The 17866-nt window shown below is 48.0% G+C and overlaps 1 long non-coding RNA gene across 1 annotated transcript; it reads right to left on the bottom strand.

The window, feature by feature from the left end:
* Window positions 1-2154: 2154 nt before the first annotated feature.
* On the bottom strand, window positions 2155-16952 carry LOC126537894 (uncharacterized). Its single transcript, XR_011893651.1, has 2 exons — window positions 16855-16952; window positions 2155-3238 (listed from the first exon to the last, which is right to left on the bottom strand). It is a non-coding gene; the product is annotated as an uncharacterized lncRNA (long non-coding RNA).
* Between the last annotated feature and the right edge of the window lie 914 nt (window positions 16953-17866).

Here is a 17866-nt window from a genome sequence, read left to right as displayed (position 1 = left end):
GATTTGCGAAGGGTTTAGTTAGTGACTTTGTCTGGCCCTGGAGCAGAACGACCATTAAGCTTGGGAAGAGCAGCATGTATTTCAGATACGCTGATATTGGCGTCTAGTGAAGGGTAGGGATTACCGATGTAATTCCCGTGTGGACTGACTTGGCCCCTGGAGATATATCTGGTGCAGAGGTAGTCGAGCACCTGTTGTGGACCTTGCTAAGGGTCTCCGTATAAAGGAGCTTCTGCAGCCGATCCTGTTGGGTGGTGCGGGGGGTCGTATTATCAAGCAGATGTTTGAGGTGTTTCCACGAGGAAGGGCGATGAAGTTGTCCATCCACCGTGTTACACAGCTCAGTCCATTGCTGCCGGCTGAGGGTTTGACAATGCTTATCGATGGCTATGTTGAGTTTGCAGATCTTACTTCTGAGGCGATGGTTTAGGCGCTGCCCCTTCCATCGAGCTAGAATGGAGGCCTTAGCCTCCAGAAGATGGGCTAGGTGGTGATCCATGCGTTCAACTGAGGCATCTGTAGTTACCACCTGAGTGGCCGTTTGAACATCAGTGCGTAGCACTTGCATCCAGGTGTTAATGTCGGCATTGCCTTCTGCCGACCTATTACCAATGCGTATCTTTCGAAAAACATCCCAGTCGGTAATGGTGAATTCTTTAGTGGGGGCAGCGGCGGCAGCGAATTGGGGTAAAGAGAGAGCAAGTATATAATGGTCGCTGCCGAGGTCTTGCTGGGTATTGGTCCAGTGTGCATTGTTGATATGTTTGATGAAGGTGAGATCGGGGGTAGAGTCCCGGGTAGTGGAGATACTGAGGCGTGTGGGAAAGGAGGGATCCGTGATGAGCGTAAGGCCTAAGTCGCAGTAATCTTGCCAGAGGTTGCGAGCTGCAGCTTCCGTGTGAACGTAGCCCCAGCCTGCATGGGCGAGGTTGAAATCGCCGCCGGTGAGTAGGGGGTGCGTTCTAGCTACGTGAAGAGCCTTCTTAAAGAGGGTGAGGAAGCGACACCTTGCTTTGTCCTTGGGGCTATTGTAAATGTTCAGAAGGAAGATGCATTCTTTCCGTTTACGATTGGGAATTAATTCGAGCAATAGATGTTCGATATGAGGACTATTGAGATCATGTTCAGTAACAGGGATACGACGCCGTACTAGGGTGGAGACCCGGCGAAGATGGTGGGTGGTATGGAAGGTTTGATAACCGGGGAGCGTGGTCGGGGCGTTATTGGTTTCTTGATGTAGGATAGCATCCGGGCGGGGGGTATGCTGGCGTAGGTATTGATTGAGTACCGGTTGTTTCTGGTAAAAGCATAGATCTTCACAGACTGAAATATTAAAAATGTGAAACAATAACAGCAGATTGGCTCACGGAAGAGGCCGCGTTTCTACCAGAAAGCTCGCCTATATACACAGCGTTCGCCGCCAGCGTTTCCCAGTAAACATTATGGTTACATAAGCTGCAGTTGCTGCGAAACGTAAAAAGCAGCCATGAGTCTTTGAATGCTATCGCGTTCCACTCTTAAAGGCGAAGCTTGAGCTTCCTCCAGATTTTTACCCGGAGCACGAAATCTTGCAATACACGTAAATTTGAAGTCACATTCACGTTACGATAGTGTCGGGTAACCCCCGCACACATACATACTCATAAACTGATACGGCCTGGCTGTCTCTCCGTTTTGTCACAACTGCAATGAATTAGAACGAATCGATCACTACGTACGGTTTTGACATCGTTTCTCTTAATTGAAGAGAATAACTTTGCAAATCTCGCTGCGACCGCTTGGCCTTCCCTGGAGCTCTCCTGCCTGGACTGCTTTCGCAGCTCTGGCAATGAGTCCCAAGAGTGCATAATACCTGCAGAAAGCCCACTATACTGCCTGGTAGGCTTGTACATGTATTTTTCTTTTGAACAACTGAGGCAGGCAGGCATCAATACAACAAATTTCCTTAGATCGGGGCTGGAGTTCTCTCAAACTAAAAAGCTGCCGCAAACACAATCTACGAAAACATTCATTGCCATATGCATTAATGGTAAGTTTGGAAGCTTCCAATCAGATACCTTCAACAGGTACCGCCGTGGCCTTTTATGGCACTGAAAAAAAAGCACACGATGAAATACCTCAACACTGCTGATCACACCTTGAAGTAACAGAAAATGACATTTCTAGATCAGTTTTAATCAAATTGTTTTTTTTCAAGAAATGAAGCAAGAAGGGTAAAACTTCTTGACAATTTTTCACCTTCACGCCTTTATTTTTTATTTGTCAGTTGACGCCGCAGTGCCCTCTTCTCGTATATCGCTCCAAAGCTCCATCACCGGCGATATTTCTTCTACCTCCTTTATCGCTTCTTCCAAGCGCCGCAGCTGTTCCCGTGAAAAGTACCTCTTCCACCCACCCACTTTGGCTTCTCTTACGAGGCAGTACTTCTTTCTGTCTCCGCTGTGTCCATCTTTGGAATTCTCGTCAAGGCGCCGCAGCACCTTGTCGATGCCAGGATTTGAGTTTGTGCTGAGGTCCGCGACTATCGCCTCTTTCATGTGATCTGCCGAGCATCGTTCAAGCAACTCACTAAGCAACCGATTATCCTTTACCAAATCTACTGCATAGCTGTCTCCCAAGAAGCGCGCAAGCTTCAGAACCGTGCCTCGGGTGTCTTTCGTCAAGTTCTCATATGTCACGAAAAACACGCTGGGTATGTCCTTGAGCTCATATCCGGAAACCACGTGATCGAAGTAGTTACCGCTACCTGCGACGTCCTCGCTCAGGAAAGCATCGACGAACTGGTCGAATGTGCCATCTTGGAAGCGGTAGGCGCTGAGACTGGTCACCATGTGGTAGAATGACACGCAGACGTCCCACGGGTTCCGCGTCAAATAGATGTACTTTGCCTCGCTGCTCATTAACTCATTTCTCAAGGGATAATGTGATGAGATCACACGCAGTGGCAGGCTCGGTTTCACGTCGTCAGGGTGTGACACCCCCAGATAAATCATGTTTTGTGTGAACTCATCATAACTTGTGATGGGTTGACCTTTCTTTAGAATAAGCTGCACAATATAAAGGACCCAGTGCGTTCCGCTTTTGGGAAATGAAAGTAGGACTAGATCGCCTTCTCGTGCGCGGAACTCCAACGTTCCTTTAAGGACTTTAGGGGTCTCAATGCGGGTCTCTTGGGACACCATCAATGTTTTGAGCGAATGGCTTTGTTGTCGACATGAGGTTGATTTTCACCCTGTGGCTGCAAAAAATGAACAAAATAAAGATGTTTATTACGACACTTTCCGTCACAACACTCGCTTCATTTCACGCCATTGCGCGATGAAGTGTACAGTACCTTCTGCCGCATTTGTTTTCAGGAATCCCACTGACAGATTCCTTTAGCTGTGTGAATTTGTGTCCGCAAATAGTAATGTACGTGGAGTGCACCAAAAGACAATATATTTCACAAATTTCACTGGCATCTATCACAATCACCAAAAACTGTCACAAGCAAGATAAGGAACATTTATGAAAAGGGAAATTTTCCCCGACTGTACTGTAGCATGTAGCTGCAAAGGAAACCCGTCAGGGTTTTACAGGAGGAAAGCTCATCAGGCGAAGGAAAATGCGTCCTGGTCCGGGTATAAAACTTCGAACCAGCGCCTGACCAGGGCGGTCGCTCTATTTTCCGACCCAACCGTCATGCTAGGGTGGTGCTTGTTAACTCAGAGAGTATAGCTCAGAGGCCTGAATAGCCTTTGGCGCAGTTAAATGTGTTACAGGCATACTCAGTCAGTTTTCGGGAATCTGCGGTTTACGTTCGCAGCGCGTGTGCACCTCAAGAATGTGCCCCCCCCCCCCCCCCCCGCCACCCCCGCTGGCCGAAAGGCCGCATCAGCGTTAGGAATCTGCCAAAATCCTGATCTCCGTCCGACAAAGTTGATTGTTACATAGGCATACAAGAGGAAAGGAAAAAAATTCGGAAGGAAACAGTAGATGATGTAAAAAGAGTGAAGAGGCCCAGGTCGGTGTACGAGAAGAAAAAGAGTTGTCCGTGGACCGCCACTTGAGGGAAGAGAAGGAAAAAAAGTCGGCGTTGACGACAGCTGACCTGAAAAGGGTAACGCGAAAAGCAAAAAACACTGAGCGGAATTGTCAGTGAAAGTAAGAAAAAGAAAAGACGGAAGTGAAAGTGTCACTTGTCGTCCCGCCGTAACCCCAGAACCATGCTGCACCTTTGTTGACTTGAGTAAGAGGTACGACAGGTTGAACGCTACAAAAAATTATACTAAGAGAAGTCCACATACGTCATAAGCTAGAGGTGAGGTCGGAAAAGTGAAAGAGATTTTGATAGGAGAGAAATTAGAAGAGCCCTCTTCCGTTTATCTCTTGATAGTGGCTTGTACATGTCAGAGGTGACTTATACGGATGCATCATCCTTTAGAAATCATGCTATAGACTATGTTAACGTGTAATCATCGAAATGATGTGCAGTGGAGTCACAATGGTTCCCGCAAGCACATGTGTTGGAAGATCAAAGTTGAAAAAGGTGACAGTAAAATGTAAATCGACCATGTGACGTTATGATGTGCATGAGTGGTAGAGGAGGTGGAAATAACAATGGGATGGAATACGCACTGTTTGCATATAGATAAATATCTGTGTAAGAATGGTCCTTCGTTCAAGTTGCGTGTCGCTTTGTGTGTTAATTAGAGTATAAGCGGGAAAGAAGGGAGCTCAAAGATCCTAAACCGGTACGGGTCACATCCGAATAAGCTGCTGCTGAAGCAGCTGCATCATCATTCTTGTTGCCAGTGATAACACGGTATACGGGTATGCAATAAATAAACAGGCCATGTGGCCGACATTTCAATAGGAATTGGTTTTGTGGAGTCTACTTGTGGGATTGGTTGTAGTAAGTTGCGACAATGTTATTGACATGGGCAGACCGGCAGTATAAACATGTAAACGCACCATGCCTGCTTTCCTTTGAGCGTATAGAAGACTCTCCAGTACTGCAGCAGTTTCGACAGCCTACCAACTTGTTGCTTGTGTAACCAAGACCGGAACTAAGCACGGAATCGGCGCTGGTGCTCAGGCTCGGTGTTTTGGTCTTACCGTCACGTCAGCCACTTCGAATTCTCGGCGAATAAACCTCTTTACGATTGGTGGAGGTGAGGGGTACCTTCAAACCGTCCAACTTGGCATTCAATGCCGCACGCTACCATAAACTATGCCCGTCGACGCACCTGAGCAGGTGATTTGAGGATCGGTCGTGGGCGCCGATGTGCTCAGCGAAAAGGACCCTGCTGTTTGCAGCAGCGAGGATGACAACGAAGTAGAGGACTGGATCTCGTCATGCGGGAAGTTGCGTGGAACAGACACGGGATATGCCACAAAACTGAACAACGTGATTTTATACCTCGAGGGCGTGACAGCCCTCGAACCATGAGACGGATTTCTAGATGTGGTCCGCACTGAAGACCTCTTTTGTGGGCCTGTCTGGCCGACCTGCTGTTCGCAATCGTGCGTAGAAAAGTGTTTGCGCTTGCGAGCGGGGCAATCGGGTGGATCATTCACGATCTGCATCGAAGACATCCTGGACTTGCTCAAGATAATGAGTACGACCATGGTGGAGTAATAAAGGATCACCATTATTATGGAGGAAATATAGGACGGTCTGTTTAATAATGTGCTGCTTGCAAAGAGTCCGCGCACATTAGCAGAAACCGTCACTCTGTGCCGAAGTTGCAATAAGGTGCTCAGTCAGCAATATTTGACCCGTCGCCCTTCTCCATACAACGAACGTCTTGCTGGAGTGGCTGCCATTTTGAATCAATCGAAGCTTCTCGAACCGATAAATGCGTTTGTGCGTGAGGAAGTTGCCCGCCAGCTCTCCTTAATGTCATTCGCTCAGCCGTAGCACATACAGCAGCCTAGTACGAATTTTAAGGCCAAGCTCCGCCACGCGATTGAGCAAGAACTCGCCGAGGTCCTGCCCGTGCACAGTGAACAGCTCCCTGCAGCGATACCTGTTCGTTATGCTGAAGCCGTCCAGAGGCCCCGACAACTCTCTGCAGTAGCAGCTCCACCTCTCACTTACGGCGACGTCGTACCTACACCCGGACTACCAGCCACCGTGCCGTTCTTTCATCAGGCATCTGGTGCACCGCGTCCTGTGACCAAGATTGGAGCTGCCGTCAAAAACTCGTGACACACGTCAGATGACGGGCCTATAGGCTTTCGTGTGGCTACGCCAGTTATATCGTCGGCATTGTCGACACGCTCAATTGCCTGGTACCACATCGGCCGTGACATCCTGTGATACAGCCATACCGGGTCCATTTTAAGGCTCCTATGACACTTATGCCGTCGCGTCAGCACCTGTTCGTCGCAAGTCACTTGCCAATCATTCACGTTCTCCATGTCGCCATTCGCCATCGTCGATGCGGCCTCGTTCTGTGGTTTGAGAAGACGAAAATTGATTGTCGTAGTCCGCGAGGCAAGTCCTAGAAATTTCTGATGAAAGTGTTCGCACATTCTGTCTCGTGGCCACTCGAACCACTGGATCTGATATGGACTAATAATGCTGTCGCTCGCTTCGCAAAGTCACCAATCCACTTTCGGGCCAGTACATTCGCACACCAAGCGCTCAGCACATTGACCTTTTAGCGACTTGTACGGCGCGTGTAGTCTCTGAGGATGTCCTGTATACCGTGAAATTTATTGTCATTTCTTCTTTCCCTTATGACGTTATCCTCGGGTGCAATTTCCTCTGAGGCCATAACGCTGTCATTCATAGCGCACGTGCCGAAGTTGAACTATCACCGATGTTTATTGTGACCTTGGCCGGTGTTTCTCCCATTGGCTGTACATGACTGTAAACTGCTTATGAAGGAAGACACGAACATTTCCCCAAGGGCTGAGCCCTTCGTCCCGTGCGCTGCGGCAGCGGCTATGACGTAATCACACTGTTCTCTCGATCTGTCCTGTTCCTTAGACGAAAAGATTTTGTGCAACCTCTTGCTGTTGTGGACATTACGCAAGCCTGCTGAAAAATTGTTTCGTACCCTCTGCCCTATTCTGTGTCACGGCATTGAGCAGAATGCCTTGGCGATGGCGAATACATTGACGACGTGCAAGTCGTCGACCCATCGGATGATACAGCCTTCACCAGGCACCCTACCCTCAATGAGTTGTCTACGTCGGAAGCATTGTCCACAGAAGTGTTTAGTCTCTCCACCGCCGAAGACCTTACACGAGTTAACTGTTACCAGCTTCAGTGCGTCTCAGAAGAATTTCATTATTTCGATTTCATGTAAAGTTCTTCGGGCCGTACGCCCACTGTTACGCAACACATCGGTACCGGCTCGCACCAGCCATTGCGACAACGTCCGTATCGCATATCTGCCACAGAGCATCATGTTATCAACTGGCATGTGCACTACATGCTTCACCGCCAAGTGATTCGATTTCCATATAGTCAATGGACGTCTCCTGGTGCCCTTGTTACGAAGAAGGATGGCTCTGTTCACTGCTGTGTAGATTACCGATGCTTTAACAACTTCACTCGCAAAGACGTCTATCCCCTGCTGCTAATAGATGACGCCATAGACTGCCTAAATAGAGTAGAATTCTTTCCAGAATTAGATTTGAGGTAGGGCTATTAGCACGTGCCAGTAAGAAGTTGATCGTCCGAAGACAGCATTTGTTACACTTCATGGTTTACATGAATTTAACGCCATTCCCTTTGGACTTTGTAATTCATTCATTCATTCACAAAACTTTATTAGTGTCCTGAAGCCCGCTCTTTTCTGACCGAGGCGGGCCGCGTCCACGTCGGCACCGCCAGGCCGAGCCTTATGGCGTCATCGTGGACCTTCTGGACAGCCCGTAGTTGCTCTTGATAAGAGGAGCTTGATATCATCTTGTGCCAGTAAATCCATTTTTCTTCGGGGTCGGCGAGAGTCGCGGGACAGCCCGCCATCATGTGTCTGATGTCAATGATGCCATCGCACACGTTTCATTCTTTCCTAATTTCACTTTCGGGGTGAATTTTATTTATGAAATATGGAGTCGGGTACGTCCCAGTTTGCAGTAACCGTAGCGTGACTGCCTGAGCCCTGTTCAATCTTACGTGTGGCAGTGGGAATTGCCTACGCCCCAAGTAGTAATATTTAGTGATGTCGTTGTAAGTTAATAAGTGATCTTTAGGCTCCCCGGAATGGTAGTAGGCGTCGGTTCGGTTCTGACCGGCACGGCAAGCAAGTCCTCGTGCCAGGTCGTTCGTAACCTCGTTGAGGTTGGACCGAGTCTCGTCCACTTGTCCCATATGTGCAGGAAACCATCGGATTTCAGTTTTGATAGCTTCGATCTTGTCGATAATTTTAGCCGCAGTCCCAGCTACATAGCCTTTGTCAAAGCTATTAATTGCTCCTTTGGAATCGCAATAGATGAAAGACCATTTACGGTTCCTGATGGCTAGAGCAATCGCGGCTTGCTCCGCCACCGTGGAATCCTTAGTGAAGATGGTGACGGCGTCCCGTACCTGTCCGCTGTTCGTACCGCTGCCTGTCCGGACCCAGGCAGCGTCTACAAGGGCCGCCTGTTGTCCTAGCTGTTCAATTTCTTTCAACAAAGCTTTGTAATGCGCCCGTAACATTTGAGCACATGATGGACAGACTCTTACGTAGCTTGAAGTGGGGCACGTGCCTATGCTATCTCGACCATATTCTCTTTGCTCCGGACTTGACCACGCACCTTCAGCGGCTCAAATTTGTCCTACAAGGTAAACCAACGCCTACTACAATTGAAAATGAAAAAGCGCTGCTTCGCATTGAGACAGCTTATCATACTTGGCCATGCATCCAAGGACGTCCTCTTGCGCAAATCAGCCAACCTTCGCGCCATCACTGGATTTTCCTAAAGCAACGTCCGCAACAGTACTACGTAGTTTTGCTTGACTCTTAGTACCGATGGCTCATTCAAAATTTTGCCACAGCTATATCACCCCTGACGAAACTAATCGAAAGCAACGCCACTCTCTCTTTGTGGTCATAAATGTGTTAGGACGCTTTCAAGGGTCTGTACGTTCTTCTTACTTCACTTTCCATTTTCCAGTGTGCACGGACGCTAGCTGTATCGGCCTCGCCGCTGTAGATGCACAACACAAGCTCGAATTTGCTGAACATGCCCTTGCAGACGAAAGTCGAAGACTGACAAAAGCAGTAACCAAGCACAATTTAACACTGAAGAAATGCGTAGCCATCGTCTGGACCCTTACTAAGCTCTGTCCTTATAGCTATGGCCGCCCATTCGATGTCGTCACAGACCATCACGCACTGTGTTGGCTTTCATCACTGACATGTCCCTCAGGCCGTCTTACCCGCTGGGTACTCCGTCTTCAAGACTATGAAATCCGCGTCGTGCACCAAAACGGACGCCAACATTCTGACGCCAATACACTGTCACGCTCTCGCCTGCCCGCTGAAATTTCCTGTTCCTCAGCGTCTCAGTGTACGGTTTCGTCCATTGAAATTGGAATTATCGGTCCTTAGAAGTGCAAGAAGGACTGGATTGCTCCCTTAAAGGCTTTCTCGCCGATTCGTCAGCACAACCGACCACTCACACAAATCACGCAACCAAACACTTATTTCTCAGAGGGCCACTAGTGGTTACTGAGACTTAAGTATACCTCGAAGTCTTCGTTCCGAAATCTGTCCGTTCTTATACACTGATCTGAGGCACACTCGGGAGTTTTATAATCTTCCCAGCGTCTTCGACAGGGGTATTATTGGCGAGGGAATGTACATCTACGTTAAGAAGTTTGTTCGGTTTTGCCCCAATTGCCAATGCCAGATATGCTCACCCTAATTGTCGCCAGGCCTCTACATTGCCCGGCCCAGCCATTTGCGAATATCGACATGCATTTGTATCGGCCACTCCACCTGATCATTATCATCATCATCAGCCTGGTTACGCCCACTGCAGGGCAAAGGCCTCTCCCATATTTCTCTAACTACCCCGGTCATGTACTAATTGTGACCATGTTGTCCCTGCAAACTTCTTACTCCCTTCCGCCCACCTAATTCTCTGCCGCCCTCTGCTACGCTTCCCTTCCCTTGGAATCCAGTCCGTAACTCTTAATGACCATCGGTTATCTTCCCTCCTCATTACGTGTCCTGCCCATGCCCATTTCTTTTTCTTGATTTCAACTAAGATATCATCGCGTTTGTTCCCTCGCGTTTGTTCCCTCACCCAATCTGCTCTTTTCTTATCCCTTAAAGTTACACCTACCATTCTTTCCATAGCTCGTTGCGTCGTCCTCAATTTAAGTAGAACCCTTTTCGTAAGCCTCCAGGTTTCTGCCCCGTACGTGAGTACTGGTAAGACACAGCTGTTATAAACTTTTCTCTTGAGGAGTAATGGCAACCTGCTGTTCATGATCTGAGAATGCCTGCCAAACGCACCTCAGCCCATTCTTATTCTTCTGATTATTTCAGTCTCATGATCCGGATCCGCAGTCACTACCTGTCCTAAGTAGATGTATTCCCTTACCACTTCCAGTGCCTCACTACCTATCGTAAAGATCTGTTCTCTTCCGAGACTGTTAAACATTACTTTAGTTTTCTGCAGATTAATTTTTAGACCCACCTTTCGGCTTTGCCTCTCCAGGTCAGTGAGCATGCATTGCAGTTGGCCCCCTGAGTTACTAAGCAAGGCAATATCATCAGCGAATCGCAAGTTACTAAGGTATTCTCCATTAACTCTTATCCCCAATTCTTCCCGATCCAGGTCTCTGAATACCTCCTGTAAACACGCTGTTAATAGCATTGGAGAGATCGTGCCTCCCTGCCTGACGCCTTTATGCCTGACGCCTCTGATATGCGTTGCTAATCACTGCGCCATCGTCGCAATTGACCATTTTACGCGATACTGCGATACCACCGCCCTCTCTTTAGGTAGAGAATGCGACGTTGCCTGGTTCCCCCTTCATCGTTTTATCCTGCGTCACGGCCCACCCCAGGAACTGCTCATAGATCGCGGGCGTGTCTTCTTGCCCAAGACCTTTGAGGCAATCCTTGATCAGTGCAACGTTCTTCGTTGGATAACTACTGCGTACCACGCACAAATGGATGTCGCCTCTGACCACACAAGCTGGGACCTCATTCCGCCCTTTGTCGGCCACGCATACAGCACTGCTACTCAGAGAACCCCTGCTATTTCGATCTCCTTCCTATTTACGGTCACTATCGCCACAATTCTTACGTACGGGCTGGATACATCCTAGCATGCACCCCTTTCTGCGGCTGTGAAGCATTCTGAGGAGTGCCGTGAACTCGCGCGGGCCCTAACTTCAGCTGACCAGGAGTGCCACAATAGCAACTGCGCCGAGACCAGAGCACCCATTTTCCTTCTTTGTGGCCTTACGTGGCTGTCAGTCTCTGACAATATACTTGGTCTCTCTTCGAAACTATTATCCGATATGAAGGTCCTTACCACATCGTTGAGCGCACAATTGTGAACTACGTCACCGAAACTGTGGTGCACTCTTAGGACCTGTGCAGTCGCGGATGAGACATTTTACATCCGAGTCGCCTCAAGACGTACTACGACCCGCATATCATGACGACCTCTTAGGTCACCAGGGCGGTTTCTTTTTCGTCCACAAGGGTAATTGTAGCGAAGACGACAGACGCTGGATGATCAGAATCAAGGGTGGTGATGCGGGCTTGGTACTTCTTTACCGAAAGTAGTTAAGCGCAGGGAGACACGAGGACAAAAGAAGGTACATTAAACACACATGCTCACAATGCCTGTGCGTGTAATGTGCCGTTTTTGTCCTGGTGTTTCCCTGCGCTCAATCACCTTTAGTGTATACTTGATCATAACCACCAGCGCGAGTCATAGGATAGCCGCATATGCTCTGTGTTCAGGTCTTACCGTTGCGTCAGACACTCTAAATTCCCAGTCAGTAAACCTGTTTACACTCTAACGAACCAGTAATAGCCAGATATTGTTACAGTGCCTTGAAAACGAGGATGATGACGGCTCCAAAGACAACGAAAATTCAGGACAGCCTCATTGGGCGTTCTCCCGTATCCGCTAGCGTTTTACATCCTTGTAAATGCATATTGTGAACAACTTTATAAGAGTAAGATTAGGGAATTTAAAAAAAAATCTAGAATCATAAACGCAGGTTTGGCAGAGTACGACTTGCAGGAAGCTTCAGTAAACAGATGGTATCATCATCACCATCATCAACATCATCCCTGCTACTCCCACTGCAGGGCAAAGGCATCTCCCATACTTCTCCAACTACCCCGGTCATGTGCTAATTGTGACCATGTTGGCCCTACAAACTTCTTAATCTTATCAGCCCACCTAATTTTCACCCGCCCCCTGCTACGCTTCCCTTCTCTTGGAATCCAGCCCAGAACCCTTAATGATCATCGGTTATCTTCCCTCCTCATTACATGTCCTGCCCATGCCCATTTCTTTTTCTTGATTTCAACTAATATGTCATTAACTCGCGTTTGTTCCCTCACCCAATCTGCTCTTTTCTTATCCCTTAACGTTACACCCATCATTCTTCTTTCCATAGCTCGTTGCGTCGTCCTCAATTTAAGTAGAACCCTTTCTGTTAGCCTCCAGGTTTCTGCCCTGTAGGTGAGTACTGGTAAGACACTGGTGTCATTTATTTTTCTTTTTTGGGATAAGGGCGACCTGCTGTTCACGATCTGAGAATACCTGCGAAACGCACCCCAGCCCATTCCTATTTTTCTGATTGTTCCAGTCTCATGATCCAGATCCGCGGTCACTACCTGCCCTAAGTAGATGTATTCCCTTACCCCGTCCAGTGCCTCGCTACCTATTGTAATGTGCTGCTCTCTTCCGAGATTGTTAAACATTACTTTATTTTTCTGCAGATTAATTTTTAGACCCACCCATCTGCTTTGCCTCTCCAGTTCAGTGAGCATGCATTGAAATTGGTCCCCTGAGTTACTAAGAAAGGCAATATCATGAAAGTTACTAAGGTATTCCACTAATTCTTATCCACAATTCTTCCCAATCCAGGTCCCTGAATACCTCCTGTAAACACGCTGTGAATAGCATTGGAGAGATCGTATCTCCCTGTCTGAAGCCCTTCTTTATTGGGATTTTGTTGCTTCCTTTATGGCAGACTACGGTGGCTGTGGAGCCACTATAGATATCTTTCAGTAATTTTACATACGGCTCGTCTACACTCTGATTCCCTAATGCCTCCATGCCTGCTGAGGTTTCGACAGAATCAAACGCTTTCTCGTAATCAATGAAAGCTATATATAAGGGTTGTTTATATTCCGCACATTTCTCTATCACCTGATTGATAGTGTGAATATGGTCTATTGTTGAGTAGCCTCTACGGAATCCTGCCTAGTTCTTTGGTTGACAGTAGTCTAAGGTGTTCCGGATTCTATTTGCGATTACCTCAGGAAATACTTTGTAGGCAAAGGACAGTAAGCTTATCAGTCTATAATTTTTGAAGTCTTTGGCGTCCCCTTTCTTATGGATTAAATTATGTTGGCGTTGTTGCATGATTCCGGTACGCTCGAGGTCATGAGGGATTGCGTATACAAGGGGGCCAGTTTTCCTAGAACAATCTGCCCACTATCCTTCAACAAATCTGCTGTTACTGGTCCTACCCAGATGCCTTCCCCCTTTCCATAGCTCCCAAGGCTTTCTTTACTTCTTCCGGCGTTACTTGTGGGACGTCCAATTCCTCTAAACTATTTTCTCTTCCATTAGCGTCGTGGGTGCCACTGGTAATGTATAAATCTCTATAGCTCAGCCCCATGAACTATCTCATCCATAATAGTAATGATATTGCCGGCTTTGTCTTTTAACGCATACATCTGATTCTTGACTATTGCTAGTGTCTTCTTTACTGCTTTTACGCTTCCTCCGTTCCTGAGAGCATGTTCAACTCTATCCATGTCATACTTCCTTATGTCAGCTGTCTTACGCTTGTTCATTAACTTCGAAAGTTCTGCCAGTTCTATCTTAGCTGCAGGGGTTAGAGGCTTTCATACATTGGCGTTTCTTAATCAGAACTTTCGTCTCCTGCGATAGCTTACTAGTATCCTGTCTAACGAAGTTACCACCGACTTCTATTGCACACTCCATAAGGATGCCCATAAGATTGTCGTTCATTGCTTCGACACTGAGGTCGTTTTCATGAGTTAAAGTCGAATAAATGTTCTGTAGCTTGATGCGGAATTCCTCAATTTTCTCTCTTACCTATATAACTCATTGATCGGCTTCTTATGTACCAGTTTTTTCCGTTCCCTCCTCAAGTCTAGGCTAATTCGAGTTCTTACCATCCTATGGTCACTGCAGCGCACCTTGCCGAGCACGTCCACATGTTGTAGGATGCCAGGGTTAGCGCAGAGTATAAGCTCTATATCATTTCTAGTCTCACCATTCGGACTCCTCCACGTCCACTTTCGGCTATCCCGCTTGCGGAAGAAGGTATTCATTATCCGCATATCATTCTGTACTGCAAATTCTACTATAACTTTCCCAGGCTATTCCTAGAACCTATGCCATATTCCCCCACTGACTTTTCTCCAACCTGCTTCCTGCCTACCCTGGCACTGAAGTCGCCCATCAGTGTAATGTAGTTTGTTTTGACTTTACCCATCCCCGATTCCACGTCTTCATAGAAGCTTTCGACTTCCTGGTAATCATGACTGGATGTAGGGGCGTGTGACCTGTAAAACCTTCACTTTGTACCTCTTATTATGGTTCACAAGAAGACCTGCCACCTCTCGTGAATGCTTTATAATTCCTGTATATCACCAACTATATATCCTTATTAATCAGGAATCCGACTCCTAGTTCTTGTCTCTCCGCTAAACCCCGATAGCACAGGACGTACCCGCTTTTAACGCGACAGCGTTAAGGAGCTCGTGTAGCAGAAAAGCCGGTGTCGTCGGTGTCGGCGCCCGCGGCGTTGGCCGTGAGCGAAAAATCCCGGCAGGCAATTCATAAATAAAAACAACTTGCAAGATGGGCCGCGTGGGAATCGAATCAGGGTCTCCGGAGTGTGAGGCGGAGACGCTACCACTCAGCCACGAGTTCTATGCTTAAAGCGGTACAAAAGCGCCTCTAGTGAATGCGGTGTTTTCTTAGAAACGTGCCGTAGACAGTTATACTGTGGTGTATATCGGTAATTATGAGCACGTAACATACAGAAGTTGCAGTTACACGAGTAGCGAAGTACGTTTCCGCTACATTTCTTCTGCGCTTTCCGCACACGCAGAGCCATCTTGCGGCAAACACAGAAGACCCCCTCGTCTCAATGTACGGCGCTGCCCCGACAGGTGGTGCACCACGCGCGCATTGGGGCGGTGCGGGTACCGGTGCGAGGCGCGTCGCGGCCCCGACTCCCTCTCCCCTGACGACGCTTCGCCATGCTCTCTCTTCGCCCTTCGGACCGGTTCTGTGTGGCCCGCCGAGCGGCGGCATCGACTGCGTGGAGCCCCCTCTCCCCTTTGCGGCGACTGCGGCGAGATCGAGACACTCCAGCATCTGCTATGTGAGTGCCCCAACTTTTCGCTCGCGCGCGCGTTTCTTGCCCGTGTTTACCGTGGGCACGGCCTGCCGTGCGACACCGTGACTGAACTCCTGCACCCCTCGGGCTGCCCTTCACGACACAGGACACTACTACGTGCGCTCCTGACATTCGCCGAGGCTGTCGGCCTCGCCGACCGCCTTTAGCTCCATCGCATTTCCGCGGCGTGCTGCTGTTTCTGGTGCACTTTCTCTCCCTCTACTTTCATTCCCTTTCATTTCAGCGTGGTTGAGGTGTTCTCTGCTGAGAGACAGTTACTGCGCTGCACTTTACCCCAACCTTTCCTTCCCATCAATAAGAATCTCCTTCTCTCTCTCTCTCACGGTTTGCAGAATCAAGCGTCCTTCCTTTCTTTAGATCACTATCTATATATCTCTCTGTCCGTGCCGATCACGACGTTTGGGTGGCGTAGATCGTTTCCCCTCCGAGACACCGAGTTCTTTGGTTCGTTCCGCTTGCCCAGGCGCACGTTTCGTTGTCGCGCCGAACGCTGCGTTGCTGGACGCTCACCGCGTGATTGGTGGGTGCAAAGTCCGATGCGGGGCGCTTCGTAAGTGATCGCTGCGCCGTAGCGCATTGTCTTACACCCCTTGGCGGGTCGACGGGAACGCTGCAGCGTTTCCCTCTTGAAGGCGAAGCTTAAGCGTCCTCCAATTTTTTTAGCACTGTATATGCTTCTTTTGTCCTCCTAACCTCACTGAGCCCTATTATATCCCATTTACTGCCCGCTAATTCCTCCACGAGCACTGCTAGACTCGCCTCACTATGTAATATTCTAGCGTTAAACGTTGCAAGGTTCAGATTCCCATGGCGGCATGCCCGGACCCAGAGATTCTTAGCACCCTTGCACACTTAGAATGGTATACGGGTAGCGAAGTGAGGTGAAATCATGTGGAATATGTAAGAGGTGTGAAATAGAAGGGTGTTTTTCGGTTGGGGCTTCCTGCCTAGGCATCTAAGGGCAATTGTATGGTTGAAGCTTGGTAAGTTTGAGTCCCGTAAGATGTAATTGATATTGATGTCAAAAGTGCGAACTGTGCGTTGATACAATCTAATTGAATGTGTATAGGTAACGTGCACGTATCATGGTATAATGAATCTATGCGTGTAGTTCTGGAAGCTCCTGTGATCGGAAGAAGTAGCGTGCGTTGGGTAGATGTAGTTTTTGATGTAAGTGTTGAGGCGGGATATGTGCACCAGCAAACAGGCGAAGCGTATGTTATTAAAGGGAGTAAAAACTCGTTGTAGAATGGTCTTACCTTTGTTGAAGAGCTGGAATAATGAAGTATGAAAAGGCGTTAGTAGAAGCGATGCCGTGAGCTCGGCTATTGTGCAGAACGAAGACAGTAAAACAATGGCACACCTGTAAGAAATGTACTGCGGTTACATGTACGGCACAAAACTAAGGTGCAGCCTTGTTGTGACACTAGCAATGTTTTCACCTAAGGAATCTGTCCGAGTACGTCCATTTCAGTTTGTGCCAGAAATTTGAATGAATAAGCTTTCGCCGAATGTTCTCGCACTGGATGGCGAGAAACGTACTTAATAAGCAACTGCTGTCTTTTTCTTCAATAACTTTCAGTCTATTCATAACGCTTGCAAGCCTTTTGTTTCAAAATGTAACAAAATTGTGCTTTCATAATGAGTTGAAAAACTTACTATGGCGAGGAACCACAATCAATAATGCATGCACATTCTGGAAAAAAATGTTTGACGCGGGAGCGTTGCAGTCACTTACCGTGATAGCTGGACTAAAAGAGCGATATGCGAGAATGCGGGAAGGTTGAAAGGTACAATCTCATGCACGCTACAGCACCGAATATTGGGAAACAAAACTGGTGTGCTGCGGATATGGACGGTTGTTACACTTCTGCTTTCGTAACCATTCCTCATTTTTTCTCTCTATGTAACAGCACGTGGCTCTGTTTGCGACGTGCAGCTGTTGCCTCAGGGACGTTTTAGTCAGACACCCCTGCCTACAGAGCCCAGCCGCTTGGCAATCTTCCACAGTAGTGGAAATTTTTGAAGCGCACATTAGCTAAGGTTGGAGGAGGCAACAGAAAGATTAACAAGAGCTTAAATAAATTTAACTTTGCTTTTACCATCCTGATCCTTCTCATGGGCCACGTGGAACGACGTAGGCAGACGCTGCGGATAAATTCTAACCAAATCGGTTTCATTGCCACTCACCTAAAGCGCAGTAACACAAGAACAGTTACATGCGATACCGTTCGAAATTTAAGGCACTACCAAAGGAACGTATGTACTGGA

This window comes from Dermacentor andersoni, chromosome 4 (assembly GCF_023375885.2).
Source record: "Dermacentor andersoni chromosome 4, qqDerAnde1_hic_scaffold, whole genome shotgun sequence".
Classification (NCBI taxonomy): Eukaryota; Metazoa; Arthropoda; class Arachnida; order Ixodida; family Ixodidae; genus Dermacentor; species Dermacentor andersoni.
The sequence above is the reverse complement of the archived record's forward strand: the minus strand, read 5'-3'. Positions and strand labels throughout refer to the sequence as shown.